This window comes from Rhipicephalus sanguineus, chromosome 5 (genome assembly GCF_013339695.2).
Source record: "Rhipicephalus sanguineus isolate Rsan-2018 chromosome 5, BIME_Rsan_1.4, whole genome shotgun sequence".
In the NCBI taxonomy this organism is placed as follows: domain Eukaryota; kingdom Metazoa; phylum Arthropoda; class Arachnida; order Ixodida; family Ixodidae; genus Rhipicephalus; species Rhipicephalus sanguineus.
In genome coordinates, this window is record NC_051180.1 from 43,882,647 (window position 1) to 43,899,514 (window position 16,868).

Genomic DNA, 16,868 nt, shown 5'->3' on the forward strand with positions numbered 1-16,868 from the left:
TATATCTTTTGTAACGTGCTGCCAAAAATAAGCTCTCTGCTTTATTGTCGCTTTTAAATGTCTACGTTATTTCTGCTACTGTTTACACATTTAATACTTGAGTTACTGTTCTGAAAAGAAGATTTTGAAAAGAAATATATAGTTATGTGGGCGTGCCCTGAGTATACATTAATCATAATGTTGAGGTGTAACGTCCCAGAACCGCGATATTATTATGAGAGACGCCGTATTGGAGGCCTCCAGAAATTTCGACCACCTGGGGTTCTTTAACGTGCACCTAAACCTATGTACACGGGTCTCAAGCATTTTCGCCTCCATCGTAAATGCGTCCGCCGCGGCCAGGATTCGATCCTGTCACCTTTGGGTCAGCAATTGAGCACCATAACCACTAGACAACAGTGGCAGGTCTTGAGTATAAAGTACCAAATATTCTTCTTACCTCTTAATAAAATAGTGAAATTGAATTTGCATTATAATAATGGAAATTATTAGGAGCCATCTTAAATGTGTTAGATGGGGGATACGAGAAACATTTATATCAAATACTCCGTTTTTCTCATGAGTGTCCCACGAATATTTTCAGGGAATTTTCATGGGCAATGACATTTCCATTGTCTTACCTAACAGGTAAGTTGACGATGCTTCATTCTAATTGTCCTAGCATTAGGGGTCCCGCCTGTGATCAGATTCCATACTTATTCACTATGAATGCAGAACACCCTTTCTATTTTACTTTTTTTTTCTTTTTTTAGGCCTGCCTGAATTTTTTTACTATTACTAATCGCCAGACAACCGGAGCTGTAAGTGGCAATAGCGCGAATAGCGGCGGTGTCCTGCGACGCTTTGGGCAACTATACTTGCCACGCGCTCTTATTTCTTTATTTTGGTGTGATTAGGTTCAAGTAGCAAAAAACTGTTAGCACCACTCGGACGTAAGCCGCGCCGCAGTGTTTAGGTAGCTTCGCGATTTTTTTCGAATTGTTCTATTATAATTACGCACAGGACACGAGTATTCTAGTTTATTCGGGAGCTTGCGCAAGCACCAGTGATAACGCGGGAAGGTTTGATCCCTGATGTATGAAAAAGGACGCATTCCGCCGATGATTAGATTATCGACGACCGATGAATGTGATCGCCGCTATCGACTTGCAGCGTGTTTGCTTGTATTTTCAGTTACTTAGTTATCTTGGCACAACTTAGCATAGTACAGAGTTCCGTTTCTACAATCTGACTGTCGCCTTCTCAATGACAGTGCAATATGTCTGAGACGTTTCCTGGTTGCATATGTTCTTTCGTTGAAGAGTATTTGTTCAAAAATTGCATGTTAGTGAGTATATCGATAACGCGCGTTTTACATCAGCAGATACCTAGAATATGAACAGCCACTGCAGTTTTATATGTCCCCTACGAGTACATTTTGCGTCACAAAAAAATGTCGCTGCCAGTTTTGTTGCTGCTGTATAGCTGTCCAGTGATCCGGTATTGCGTAGCGGTGGCACACGGACAAGGTAAAACTCCATGCTGGTATTTGTACCATCATGCGAAGGCTTCTTATTGAAGTTCTTGGGATTAGATGGCAACCCGCTAGCTAATTCGCAAACTAAGCAGCGTCTCTCATCAATTACAAAGAGACAAGCAAAGTACAGAGTTTCGAAGCAAGAAGCGCTGTCAGCGAAGTGTATAAAGGATGCCCTGTTAAACAGCTTATAAACAAACCCCGGTACGTTCTTTCGGAATTGAACTGATGTACTTTGAGCAAGAAAGACAAAAATTTTGATAATAACAGACATTTATTTCAAACGAAACAAAATTGGTCACAGTTAAGAAATTTCAAGCCGACATTTTGATGCATTGGCGTTTGCTGCTACATCATGAGGATCTATAATAACAAATTTGCGAATGTATAGAAGTATCTTAAGATACAATAAGCAAGTTTCGTATCGGATACATTAATTGCGGTAGTATCTTGTATCTGTATCTCAAATACTTCTTGGCTGAGTATCTTGTATAGTATCGCGATACAATTTCAAATTATCTTTACCCAGCTCTGGTGTGTGGACATACGTTCTATTCCTTTACTACTCTATAACACGGCTGGCATTTTGACACTTTAATTGAAAGCCTCTGCTTTTTCCCGCCTCCGTCTTTCTTTTCTTCCTTATTATTGTCGCGTGGGATCTAGCAGTGGCGTAGCCAGGGGGTGGTGCACCGGGCCACCAACTTTGGGCTGTCCGGCAGGCCCTCGAGGCGGGGGTGCGGCAAGGCCTCGAAGTCCCCAAGTGGGATACCTAAGGCCCGGTCGGCGAAAGCTCTGCAGGACTATCAATAAAGTTGTAACCAGCGAACATAGCATACCGAGCACAAAATGACACTCGACCACACCTGCTTGCCCGGCACCCACTTCAGATCATGGTGGTGCCCCCCCCCCTGCACCCCCTACCGGAAACAATTTCTGCCCTGGTACCTAGTACATCAAAAATGGAGCAATTCAACCAAGTCAACTGGCTGAGAATAGCATTGTGCAATTTAGTAGCAAGAGAGATAAAGACAAAGGAAAGGCAGGGAGGTGAATAAGTTGTAGACGATTTGTTACCCTCCACGGGGTAGAGTAAAGGGCAGAGAAAAAATAAAGAACGCCGGAAGGAGAAAAATAAAGGTGACCACACACACACACACACACACACACACACACACCACAACACACACACACACACACACACACACACACACACACACACCACACACACACACACACACTCCTCTCTCTCTCTCTCTCTCACTCTTACGCCCTTCTATGTATTGGCAAGCGTTATCTGGGATGTCATTACCTTCGAATAACTGCGCACCCTAAGAATTTCTGACTTGCACCGAACGTGCAGTGAAATGCCCGTCTCATGCAATTCTCGCACAGCCTTACGTTTTGCATGAAACAACCAACTGCCATGAGTCTTTAACTCAGTTCTTTCATTGGTTGTATCAATTCTCTGCACGTAATGAAGCGAATGTACTACCTACGGGCTCAGTCACAAGGAAAGAGCGAGCCTTGTTACCATGCCTTAAACTCGGAGAACCATTGTGTATCTCCTACTCAGAAGAAGCCAATCTGGAACATAATTATGAGCAATCATCATCATCATCATCTTTACCCACTCAAAGGCCTTCCCATGTTCCGCCAATCGTCCTGGTTGCCACGTATCGACGCGTTTGCCATCTCTTGAATCCGCAGTTACCCTTAATGTTATCCTCTGCACGTGCCCGCCCATATAATTTCTTCTTCTTGATTTCACCTAATGTCCTTAACCCCGTTTGTTCCCTGAATGTACTCCTTTACATACCTATAACGGTAAGCTCAGTCACAAGTAGAAAGAGCGAGCCTTGTTAGCGATTTACTCCTAACGCTTTAAACTCGCCAAGAGATAGCCATTTTCAGTGTATAGTTCAGTAATCATGAGCTACATCAATGCTTCAGAAGAAGCCAATCTGGAACATAATTAGTTGTGGAAACAGTGGCTGTGGATACCATTATGTTTATATAGGCTCGATCTACTGAATGAGTTAATCTGCTTCTGTTGACTGTTATTTGAAGTCATTATCTGAATGAGTTAATCTGTTGTGTTATTATTATCAATCTGGTGTTATTAAGGCGAAGCCGTACGTGTTAAATGCGAAGCATTTCTTAGCGAACCTTTGACACTTTGAATCTATCTATCTATCTATCTATCTATCTATCTATCTATCTATCTATCTATCTATCTATCTATCTATCTATCTATCTATCTATCTATCTATCTATCTATCTATCTATCTATCTATCTATCTATCTATCTATCTATCTATCTATCTATCTATCTATCTATCTATCTATCTATCTATCTATCCGCCTACGTCTGGGTGCTCTGATGATTGCCTCCTTGACTTGGTGTAGACCAAAATTGGCATGGGAGGGTGAGAGGATTTGACGGATATGACTGTCGGGTCATGACATGAATAACATGAAAATGCTGTCGAGTACGTTGTCAAACCCTTTCCTCCAGACCCGTGTGGCACATACCCGTTTACCACGGGCCGCGGTGTACGGGTATGCACCACAGGTGATTGACACTTCACATCTACCCAGGAACGGAGAGAACAGACATTGGTAATTTAAATGCGAGAGTGTTAAGAAAAACCGACATCGGCAGCGTTGACCCGATGAATGGAAGAATAAAGATTAGGATCCAAGCAAGAATCAAACCCAAGCAATACGCACGGAATAAGGTATTCTACCACAGAGCCATGCCAGGTCTATGAACCTGTTTGGAAAAAACAGCTTATGCAGACATAATGTCGGTGCAACGTCGATTGTGGTTGTAGTGCTGTTATTTAATTTTACAAGAAAGCAATACACACTACATATGTACTCCTACGATACAGGCGTCATATCAGATTAACGTCGGTGGTTCCAGTGTTGGCTCCGCTTTTATAGCAGTATAAACATTACATTTGTATTCCTACGATTGAGCAGGCTATATGGAGGCATTGCGCGACCCCGGAGGAATACATTAACGAAAGTTGCTTATGATATTCACATGATTGCACCCTAAAGTGCACTTAATTTCGATAATACAGACTTATGTACTCTAACGTGAGTGCTGAGGCTACGTCCACACCATAAGTCGCCATTAATACCAGTGTTGTCGACGTGCCTGGTAAGCCGACGTTGTGCGCACAGCTAGTACACTTACAAAACACGTCGATCCGCCTCATAACGCTGGCTCAAAGCCATGAATACAGAAGTACTCGCTGTCTGCTTCGCATGAGACCGATTCTCACAACGCGTGGATCTGCCGATTTTTTTTTGTTGACGCTGCCTTTGGCTGTGACTTTGAGAGAGCCCGCGAAAAACCCGATGCCATGAACACTGCTGGGCGTAGCGCGAAGCTGGTGCTTCTTTATCGGCGCTACGCCGCAGCTAAAGAGGGGCTGCGGTGGCCGCGAACTGGTAGGCGAAGAAGAAGAAAACGGCTGTTCTCCTCTCTCTTCTAACCGGTTCTCACCTGGCCTACTCAACTCTCTCACCACGCGGGGAAGGGAAGGGCGACGAGGGTGAAGAGAAAATAATGAAGAAGTCGTTGAGAGTGGGATTCACGCCGTTCGGTTGTCTTTGTTTACGCGCGTACACGAGTCCAACAAGGTGTTTTCAAGGGGAAAGCCTTAGATGCCTCATCAAGCGCGAAAATTGACCGTCGGCGTCGGTGGCGTCAACACGAGCGACGAAAAAAAATCATCACGTGATGACGTCACCATATGAAGTTATCATGACGTCAACATCACCTGAAATTGGTGACGTCTTCATGGCACCACATAAAGGTGACGTCGCATGATGACGTCATCGCATGACATCATCGCTTCGTCAAAGGTGGGCCAATCGCAGAGGCAGTGCTAAACCAGGTGTGGTGCAGATATTTTTGCAACACCTCTGATCCCGGAGCGGCACCAAACTACGTTAGGAGATCAAACTTTCGGAGGGATGCGAGGGAGCAACGATGCATCAATTGAGAAGCAAAAGAAGATGGCTTTCGCCTTCGATTCCTCTTAGGCGAGTACATAAGGGACCCTGCGAGTTTTCCATCATATCGCCTAAAACTATTAGCACTGGTGTGGCCTGACGGTCAGTCCTGGCGCCATAATTGTTTACTGCGCCGAATAGCTGGTGGACGCATTCTTCGCATTTAGGTCACTTTCGTAGCGGCGGCACCGCCCGTCGGCCCCGAGGATGCGAGCGATGGAGGGTCGTCCGTGCCATGAATAGGTTGCGTCCACGAGGTCGTATCACAGGCGGCCACTGTGCTCTTCCCACTGAGGCACCTTGTGTCTTGAAAATTTTCTAACCACGGAGGAGTCTATTACCTGCCGTATGTGATGTAAACGATGATCGCCATAAAGAATTAAATGAATGTTTCAAAATAAATTTTCTTGGTGGAGCTGGATTTGAATCTGGACCGTACGCCCCGAAGGTGAGTGTCTAACGTTACATGGGGCTACCAAGCGATCTTTATTTAGTCTTCTCCATACAATACCATGAAGATATATGAGTAAAACGCGCCTGCTTACTTTGGTCAACATAATACGTTAAAAATTTCTCCAGTTTTGCCAATCATCGAGTACTTTCGTCCAGACAGCAGGTTTGCATGGGTTGGTGGTGGTAGTGGTTTGAAGAGGAAAAGGCCGCCTAATTTCTGCAGCCCGGTAGGGAGCACGGCGCAGCGCATCGGACACAGTACGTATGTACAGACACTCTTGCGATGTTCTCCCTCACTTCATTTCGTGTAAACGTCAGTGTGTGTTACTTGCAAACGCGTCCTCTGCAAACTGTGGTGGCCAGGAAGCATAATCATGTCAAATGGCATTCCGTAGTCATTTTGCACTGTAAAGTATCTAATACCGATAAGTTGCTATGTGTAAGTTTATTTGGGAGGGTTCTTTGCAGCACGTCCCATAAGAATGACGGATCCAAACAATCAATAAGCATGCGATCATGCACGTTCAAAAATGCATGAATACGACCTTGATGCGAACGAATTCTGAGGTAATGAGTAATTTTATCTGTTGTCTTAAGTTTTATCCAACAACAAAGCCCGGAGTAAGAACAGGGCCTTATAGCTAAGCATACTTCTCCGCCGTCGTAAGAAACACATTCTTGCCGTATTCTCGCAACGCTTATTCCTCTGTCGCTGCAATTCTGTGCTTCGACCGTTCTGCAAAAGAAAATGGAACGGCATGTTAGCTTCTTAACGGGTAAAATAAATAATCCTTTCAGATAAGTCACTCGGCTAGGAGTAGGCAGTATTATCGTCTGACTTTTTCTTTTGGAAGAAACTAAACTTTTCAATGTGCTCTCGCAGGAAACTTCAGAAATGTGGGCTGGATGAAAATATAACGCTGAGCGAATATTTTTACCTTTACACTTGACCTCTCCTTCTTCATCATCACACACTTTACCATGGTTGCTGCAAGCTCTTTGTACATCTGTGGTACATGCAGCTGGCTTTTTGAGTGGTTTATCTTCAGAGAGAAAAAATGAAATTGATGTCATAAGGCAAAGCGCTTGGCTTTTAGCAGGCATTCTTAGCATTTGATTTTTCTTTTCATGAACTCAAGGTCTTTGGTATTCAACAAGCGGTAAACTGAGAAGAATGGGTGAAACATGATCGTAAGGAAATGTTTACCGATGCATTTGACTTTGCCTTCTTTGTCAACGCACACTTTTTCTTGGTCGTTGCAAGCTTTCTGTGATTCTGCGGTACAGGTAGTGGTGTTTACGAGGGGTTTATCTGCAGCAGCGGCAAAAATGAAATTGGTTACTTTAGTGTCTATCTACAAAACTTCAGCATTACTATCAGTTGATGTTGGCTCACGTTTATACTTAGACATACGTCAAAGCCTAGCTTTCATACTCCACCTAAAATATTATTGAGTCAGAGACGTGAGCTACAAAGGAGGGGGGGGGGGCAGGGGTTGCGACCACCCCTCCCCGCAAACTCTTTCACAGGAAGTTCTTGAGAAAATATCTCGTGTGAATGATCTCTTTCAATAAAAATATCACCACTGGACTAAGAGCACGAATTATGCGAGACATTGGCGTTGACACCATGGTTGAAAAATGCTAACTATACGCTAACGGACTCATGAGTCGACTCACTCAGACTCACTGAGACTCAGATAGAGCCGTGAGGCTTAGTATGAGTGAGTCCGGCTGAGAAAAATGTCGGTGAGTCTGAGTCCGGTTAAGAAAAATTTTGGTGAGTCTGAGTCCGAGTAAGCTCTAAAGGCAAAATATATTTCATGAGTGAGTCTGAGTGAGCTTTACATTTAGGATGCTTTTATTGCAGCAACGGGGCCTACCTAAAACAGTGGAACATACCTATGCATACTTCCCCGCCGTCATACGAGACACATATTTTTCCATACTTCTGGCATATGGCCTGGCTTCTCTGGCTACAGTTCTGTGGCTTCGAACGTACTGAAATGCAAGAATGGAATGAAAATCCAGGAGCAAGGCCAACAACTAACTGGATTAAGAGGGTAAAGTACTGGATTTCTGTGGCCTAAGGTCCTTATTAAGAAATGCTTTCTATAGCTCGTTCACCTATTAATTAGTTATTTATTACCTCGGCACACATGATAACCGACATAAACGAGCAATAGCAAGGAAGGCGCGTATACCACATGACAATAAAACTACTCCGATTGTTCTGAAGCGGTATCTTGGTGCTCTCTAGGAAGCTGTCGGCGAAGTTCATATGTTGCTTCGTTGCCTCCGCGATTAGCTCCGTTGCCGGAATCATTGTCGGAGGCCATTGTTGCTTTCAAAATTTTGATACACGCTTGGGCATATTCCTCGACTTTGTTTACTTTTTTGGTGGGATTAGACATGTGGCGTGGTAAAGGCACTAGAAATAATTTCTCGTAGGTATTGGGAATATTGTTTGTTGCATTGTATGCAATATCTTAAGTTTACTTGTCTCTGAAGTTAAGTATTGCTTAATACGTCATCTATTAGGCACGGATCGCAGGTGAAAGAATTAAGAATTCAGACGTGAAATCGTATTTACTTGGCCTAAGACTAACTGAAAAATACCTGCACTAGCTTGTTGAGATATCTTTTGTGTTCGATGTCATTGACGTAGGCGAACTTTCACAAGCAGGATGCAGACACGCCCCGTCCGAACTTCTGAGATTTCTGCAGATCAGTATCGTGCTGCCATCTAGCATAGATTGGGCGAAGGGCAGCGTTGCTTTTAGAATAATAAACGAAGCCTTGTAATTTTCTTCCGCATATGCATCTTCTCCTGTGTGATTTCAAATGTGGCAGTCAAGCGGCCCTAAAAATATTTCACGAAGGAACAACTAGTATTGTTGTGTTCTAGCACAATAACATGCTTATTCTTTTTTTTAGAATACTTTCAATATGTTTTTTAATATGTCATGTATAAGGCTAAAATAACACGTAATGTATTCTGATCTCAGAAATTTATTCAAATAGAAAGTGGATTTGCTACGGAAAATAAAGCAGCACAATTTTATACACAGAATCCAGGAGGAGTAAATATTGATGCTCCAGCAACCAGCTGTGTGTTTATCTCTCTCTAAGCGAAAGAACTTGAGCATACTATTGCAATCGCCAGGGGGCGGGGGGGAGGGGGGGGGGGGGGTCAGTGCTACCTATAAATATTGTTTTTTTTTACTTTGGCATGCGAGATGTGATAGTTAACACGAGAAATGTGGATACAAATGATTGTAACATAACGTATACCTTTGCATCTCCCTCCTCCTTCTGTGTAGTCGCACGTTTCATTTATGGCTGCGGCTGTTTTCTGTCTCTATGGTACACAGAGCGTGCTTTCAAATGCTTTATGTTTACAAGATACCATTAAAGCAATTACGGCCATTGATATCAGTTGTAAGGCAAGCGTTCCACATCGCAACTGTTATATTTCTCTCTGTACCTGTTGATGTTTTGTGATAGTGGTTAGTATCGGCTAAGTAACTGCGTATGATCCCTTCAACTTTTGTTTCATTGCGATAGCGACGACCATAAATGCCCTTCTTTCATTAACAAACTCACTTCGGGAGAGGCAAGTAAATGTGAGATTACCTTGTATGATGAGTTGGTGGCGATTTGTTCTGTTGTCGGCACCCAGACTCCTGGAAGAGCCATGTTTAGCCGCATACAACAGTAGCACTAGGATCAGGAATACGCCGTGCAACATCCGCCCCATCGGCTGTATATCTGTACTTCTACTGTACCCGCAAGATTAAGTCTAAATTGTAGGGCGCTATATCACTTCCGTCTTATCGATTCACTTAGGCTGCGTGATAGGGACGTCGTTCGAATCAGCTATAGGTAGCCACAGGTTTTTTTTTTCCTTTTATACGTATGGAAACAAGTAGGTGTGTGGCAATATCAACTTGTGGGCTAATTGTAATGCGTATCGAAAAGCGCCAGTGACTGCTTTATTTGAATACAGAACAGTTTTAATAGATGTACAGCCGTATTCTCATTACTTTCAAAGAATTTTTACATCCTGGTAGTCACTGTACTAGCTTCATACTGCCCATATAAAAAACATGCCTTACTAAAAGCACAGTCGTAGCATACGCCATTTTTAAGAAACTAGGACATGCAGGTATGTACAAGGTCGCACATTATCAGGCAGATTTGTGGGGTCAGTTAACATTGTTGATACCTTCGCTCTCGCCAGAGCGGCGCCCACAACCGGCAGCCTGAAGGCCGCCCACAACGCTGCTTTTTCATTTTTAAAATTTTTTTCACCTTCTGGCCTTCTCAAAACTAAAGTTTTTCAACACCAAATGGCATTCGTAACATACAGAACCGAAACCGAAACACAACAATGAGCTCGTGCGAAGGGCACGGAGGAAGACAAATTTCAGCGCAGTCGCATTTTCAGCTTTGTTGAAACAGAGCTCACTAGACCACGACGACGAAGTAAAAGAAGGCACACGACAGCAGCGCCTGTCCTGTGCCTTCTCTTACTTCGTCGCGTCAGTGAGCGCTGTTTCAACAAAGATGAACGCATACCAACTCGCTCAAGCTTCCATTCTTATGCATTTCAGCGCAGCTTAAGAAACTAGGGTCCTTAAAATTAAGCATGTAGGCATTTTCTATTAAAGGAACACGCCACCTAATACTTACCTAGTGATGTTGCACCTCAGATATGCATGTATTTACTTTTTGAAAAAAAGGAGGGGTGTGCCAGTCACCTGGATTTGAACCATTATCTGCAATTTAAGTATCTGGCTGATACTCTCCTAATGTTGTGTATGTTGCAATAAAGCGCAGTCAAATACAATGTAATGATTAAACTGTTTTCACTTGTTAGTGTTACACTAGAAGTACTAAGCCCCTCACACCTCCCTACACCGAAGCAGCCTGTAAATTGTCGCATGCTCGACGGCAGAAATCCTGCTACCATACATACATCTAGGTTAATTCGTTAAGAGGAGCGACTCGCAGGGGGGGGGGGGGGGGGGGGGAGAGCAGCGGGGGTTGCACCACATGATCGGCCATAGTGGCATTAGGAATAAGAACTCCGAAAATTTCCAAAACCGCGAAAGTAGAAAACAAGACGCATTAGGTTAATTTGTTCCTGCGTAATATTACATTAATAGGCGTGCACACTCAGTGTGAGAAATTCGTATCTGCTACCAGTAGCGTAGCCAGAAACTTTTTCGGGGGGGGGGGGGGGGGGGGTTAATGATGCTGTTTGCATATTCTTGCGGGCGTTCGTTATGTGTGCGTGTATATATACATATGCAAAATTGATATAATTCGGGGGAGGTTTAAACCATTCCTCTGGCTACGCCAGTGTCCCCTACGTTGTACATTATATAGATTTACTGCCGATGAAATGGAATTCATGAACGCCTCGACTCCGCATGCGCAACTATATAATTTGTGCGAAGCGAACTTTGAAGAAAGAAAGAAAGAAAGAAAGAAAGAAAGAAAGAAAGAAAGAAAGAAAGGAAAAGAACTACACGACCGACGGGGCGTCCAGAAAACTATCGGCACACGTGCGCCACCTTGCATTCATTAGTAGCAGCTTCGCACGCGCGGTTGCCTTGTTATACGTAAGATGGCGTAAAAAGTTCATTCTGCACCTGCCGGCGTTCTTAGCGTGTATTTCTATATATCGGCAATACTGCAAGCCCATGCAGGTTGGGAAAGGTTGAAAAGGCTACATATATACGATAAAACTAGTGTAGAATGTTATTGTAAATTTCTATCATAAGATGTTGAGCAGTCAGGATCAGCGAAGATCATGACAGCTGTATTCCATACGGCTACTTATTATTCAAAGCATGAATCCTGGAACACGCTGATTGCTGATTTCGAGGCCCCTAATATAATATGACTTCATTATTCTTGTCTGTGTTTGCTCGCAATTCTGATTTTATAGTTTACACGGGCAGTTAGTAATAAGAGAAGAGATAAATTTAAATTAGTATGGCTACTGAAAAAATTAAAATTTTAATTATTTTTCAGTGAAGAAACATTAAACAAGCTGACAAACTAAGTAAGGATGTTGCGGAATGGCTTTGTCAACAGGCGAAGCAAATAAACGTAGCTGTGAATTCCTTATCTTACTAAATATTAATGATTTATTTATGCGAATGCGCGCCCCAAAGTAGGCTGCCATTTTGTCAGATCTGAAGAAGAATTTCACTTGGAAGTCATAAGCTTCTTACAGTTCTTGAGAGCTTTGTTAGAGTTATAATAAGCGAATATCCTATCAGCAGCCCACTTTGCTTTTTTATTTAATCAGGCCCTATAACGCAACTGTGCTCTTTTCAGAGGGCTTGACACTGTGTAGCACGGGCCCACTGCATGGTAAAATACAAGATTGCTTTCGGGCCAACGCTGTGATTGCGGACTACCAGCACAGGAACAGCTTTGGAACCTAAGTTGATGTGAAATACGTAGATGCGCTGTGCACCTTGACCACAATTAACGTATTTTAATGCAACAAATGTTTTACAGGAGATTAATTCCCAGCTTTCAGTTTGTTGGGAGCAAATCGAAAGCTTTTCTCTTCAGGGCTCGGTTTTCAGCACAGGAATATCACCAAGGAATTAGTTGACTACGTTGATTTGTGCTCCTTTCGATTATCTTAAGGTAAGCGTGGGTATGTGAAAAGAAAAAAAAAACAACAAAACAATTGCTTTGTACATTTGTTACAGACATTTTGCAGAGCCGTCTGGATGTCTGTCATTTCCGTTGTTTTGGGGGATGTGCTATGACACTGCTTCTGTCGGATGCACAACCCATCAGACACTGCGCTTTAGATGACGATACATGGTTCACAAAGCCGTTGGTTTAAATTTTTGTGCGGTAGCAGCAGTCCATTATAATGTCTTTATTTGAAGATGACAAGACGGAAGTAGACGCCGTTGAGGTAAAAAAACACAAATAAATAAAAATCAGAAGCCAGTACGGCCAGAATGGACCGTGGGTGATATGCACGTGAAGGAGAGACTCGTAGCGGGGGAAGGGGGGGGGGGTTTGCACCGCATGATCGGCCATAGTGGCATTAAGAATAATAACCCTGAAAGTCTCCAAAACCACGAAAGTAGTAAACAAGACCCATTAGTTCATTTTGTTCTCGGCGCTGGGACACTGCAAATTGTAACAAGTCAAACACACATGAAAAGCGAATGAGTGTAGGGGCGTGCCTTGCCCCTTTATTGTCATCACGAGATCTAGCATTCGCGTGGTAAAACTCGTCAGCGTGAATATTTAATGCTCGGACCGCTGCGCACCGTCCGGCCGACCGCAGATTACCTGAGTGCACAAGCTGGGCACCGGGCCTTCAAAACGACGGCGGGAGCTTATGCCGAAACAGCCAGCAACGTAGCGCTTCCTCTGGCCGCACAGCCCACGAATATCTTAGCGTACTTGGCTTTGGGGAAATAGCGAGCGCGTAAAACGTCTATGCCAAGGCGTATAACGCAGGTGCTCAGGGAAACGCGCCATGGAACGTGCAGCATGTCGCCCCAGCTCGCCGAGTCGGCAGGCGAGGAAGACTGCGGACTTCTTTTTGTTATAACAATGCGTTAGATAATTACGAGACACAGATCGTCCAGTTGCTCTCAAGTATAACCATATTCAACTAACGAAAAAAACGAGTTGGCGTCATTTAAAGTAGCACACAAGTCGCATTTATATGAGAATGCCAGCATTAATTAAGCTAGCATACGAATAGGAAGATTACAAATCACGTGCGCCCTGCTTTTTCTCATTGCAACTCTGATAAAAAGGCAGGGCCCAGGCTAAAGAAGTATTTCCACATTCGTCTCTAACTCGAACAAGTGACGCGATAGCTGGCACAATCGCACGCGAAATAAGCGTTTCGCTAGTTCTTTTTCGTATCGGTTCGTGTGAGCGATGAAACTTCGCGCCCGAAATCTCGTATTGCAAAAAACGAACGCTCTCGTCAATCTTTATGGTCTCGTAAATACAGATTTTTCGTCACGCCACGAACGCTTGCCTGCGCATACACTTAATCTATTTGTATTAGGTTGTGTATATCAGGATAAATGTCTATTTGGAGTCGGCGCCAGTCTGTCGCCAGCTTGAACCAAAGATATTTCCTATGCACTGCGCAGGATGCTATTACAGGCAAATGCTTCGAACATATTAGAAGCGCACTGTGGTTTCTTTCTTGCTAAGATCATGAGGTAATATTTTGCCCATGGTAGACAATTCAACTTTGCCGGAGGCCTTTGTGCGAGAGGTACGTATGTACGAACGAGAGGTGTGACAGGGCAACAGTTGGTCATTAGGAAAAAAAGACTGTATTCCAAGAGAAGACAAGCGCGCGACTGTGGCGGCAGAAAGTTAGGTGGGCGAGTGAGACTAAGAAGTGTGTGGGAATGACGTGGCTGCAGCAAGCGCAGGCCTTGCTGCCCTGCAGTGGGTGCAGCCCTGCAGTGGGCGTAGTCAGGCGGATGGTGATGACCAACGTATTTGGAATGCTGCACGAGTCGCCGACTACAATTAAACGACGGTGTAAATTAAGGGTCAGAACTAATGCGCAATATAGTAACGACCTAATACCCTCAGAAGTCATCCTCACAACACGAAGCATTACTCAACAGTTCGCGTCGCATATTTTATTACAAAAGTATGCCAGCTTACTTCTATATTTTATGCGTTATTTGCGTGGATGAGAGAGACGAACGAGCGCAATAGATTAGAACATGCGTAATCATCATTTCCTGACGTCTAACGTTATGCCTTTCATGTGCCTCTAAGCGTTATTCGGTGTATAACACGAACTGTTAGAGCAGTGCTATATTGACGGTTGTGTTTGAGCGTTTTGCAATACGCTTCGTTTATTGTCTTTCTTCTTTTCTGACACGAAAGTGTTTTATGCCGGGGTCCATCACGGCTCTACTGACCTATTTCCGTCACGGATATGACGTTGTAAAATATAAAGACTAACACTTGGCAAAGAAACACACCGAGAATGAAAAAGTTCCGTCACCGGGAGTCGAACTTCCGACCCCTCGCTCCGCGAGAAACGATTCGGTCACAGACGGCATGTTCTTTGCCATGCTAACGGTGAGCTATTGATATACACCATTTGCCGGTGGCTGTACTCAGAGATCGCTGGTACATCAGCGTGTTTTCGTTATCACTAGCGAGATGGCGCGAAAGGCTCGAAGAGCGTAAAGTCCCTGGAGAAGAGCGCGCTTTCAAGGGACACTAAAGGCAAATAACAATTTCTGTCAGAGTGAAAGCTCAATGTATGACAACGTCTAAAACGGCAATATTATCAACAGCAGTGCCCTACTTACCGAGAAATTAAGCTAAATGTGTCACACGACGTGCGCCACGAGTGGGACATTTTAGAAAAGATCCCGATGACGTGAGAGCGTCCGACTACAATTAATCACTCGTAATCAAACTAGCTGCAATAAAAAAAAGAACGTTCCGTGCATCAAGAGACGAAATAAAATGCTGCTGGTTCATTTCTGTTTCATTCGTGGAAAAAAGAACCCCTTTGGCATTGCCATGGGGAGCGGCGCGCGTGGTTCAAAGGTTCCATTTCGGCCGAACTGCGCTTCGCCCGGCGCCCGGTTTCGCTCACGCGGTCGCGTCACAGTGATAGTTTCGGTATCACGTACTGCCGCGTGTGCTTTACACGCTCGTGAAAGTCGCTCTGACAGAAAGTTCGACAAAATTTCGCATGCATGTGATGTTGCCGGATGCCCGAACGGTGCGCGCCGCCGGTGCACGCTGCCGCGCAGTAAAGGCGGGCAACGTTGGCCACGGCAACAGTGACGTCAGAAGGACCGTTTTCAGGCGGGTCACTTGAAGTGCGCTAACGCGGTGCGGACCACTAAAACGTAATTTTATTTCAAAATAAGCACTTCCTTGGCGCAAAAGTAGCACTACGAGGTTTCTGGACCGCTATTGCAACAATCAACGTCGACTTTATATTTGCCTCTAGTGTCCCTTTAAAGGTCGTCGCCCCACACAGATGAGCGCGCGCCTCTACAGGGCGTGGTCGCTTGTGCGCGGGCTTATCTCATGATGGCGGTGGTGTGTACGCCTTGTGCTCTCACCGCGAGCTTGCATTGAGAGCACGAAGGTCACTTCGCTCACTGCGGCGGGCGCTTTTTCGGAAGGAGCGCGCTGCTCACACAAAATAAGCTACGACTGTGACAGATAGTTCGCGCTCATCTTGTGTATGTTCGTTCCGTGCGCCCTTTCTGTTTGAGCAGCGTTGCAAGTTTCGAGCTGCTTGCCGTTCTTCGCGTGACATTGCAGTATGTTGCTGTAGCATTCATTCCTTCGCGCTTGGGGCGAAAGAATGCACAACAAATGCTCAACTACGTCAGTGAAGACAGGTATCACTTTTGTGTTATACCGATTCCTATGGCAGAGGGATCAGCCATGTTTTTTGTGGTTCCTCATACTTGAGAGTGAATATGAGAAAAGAAAAACTTGTCGCAACACTTATCTTATAAGTTTCAGATTTCGTCGTTTCTTCCTTCTGCTTCTTAAAAAAAAGATTAGGCAGATACCACGTAGAGTGGGAGTCGATGTTATGCGAAGCATGCGCGGGTGGTTGTGCCAGAGCACCTGAACGAACGGCGAAGGAACAAGCACCTGCACTTCGTTGGAAGTTCCACGGCCATCGCGGTCAGCGTTTGCCCTGCGACCAGAAAGGGCCAACTCCTGCTTACCTGGAAGCCGGGATCAACCCCTGCATGCTTTGTCTGCAATCTCGGGAAAACGGTGTCTTCGCCCAGCCGGCCCCGGTCGACTGATGCCAGTCGTTCTTCCAAGCTACCCAGCT

General features: G+C 44.5%; 1 long non-coding RNA gene across 2 annotated transcripts in view; it reads right to left on the minus strand.

The window, feature by feature from the left end:
- LOC125758712 (uncharacterized) overlaps positions 1–16,868 on the minus strand; it is an 80,572-nt gene that overhangs the window by 21,464 nt on the left and 42,240 nt on the right. The gene's annotated exons all lie outside the window — the stretch shown is intronic.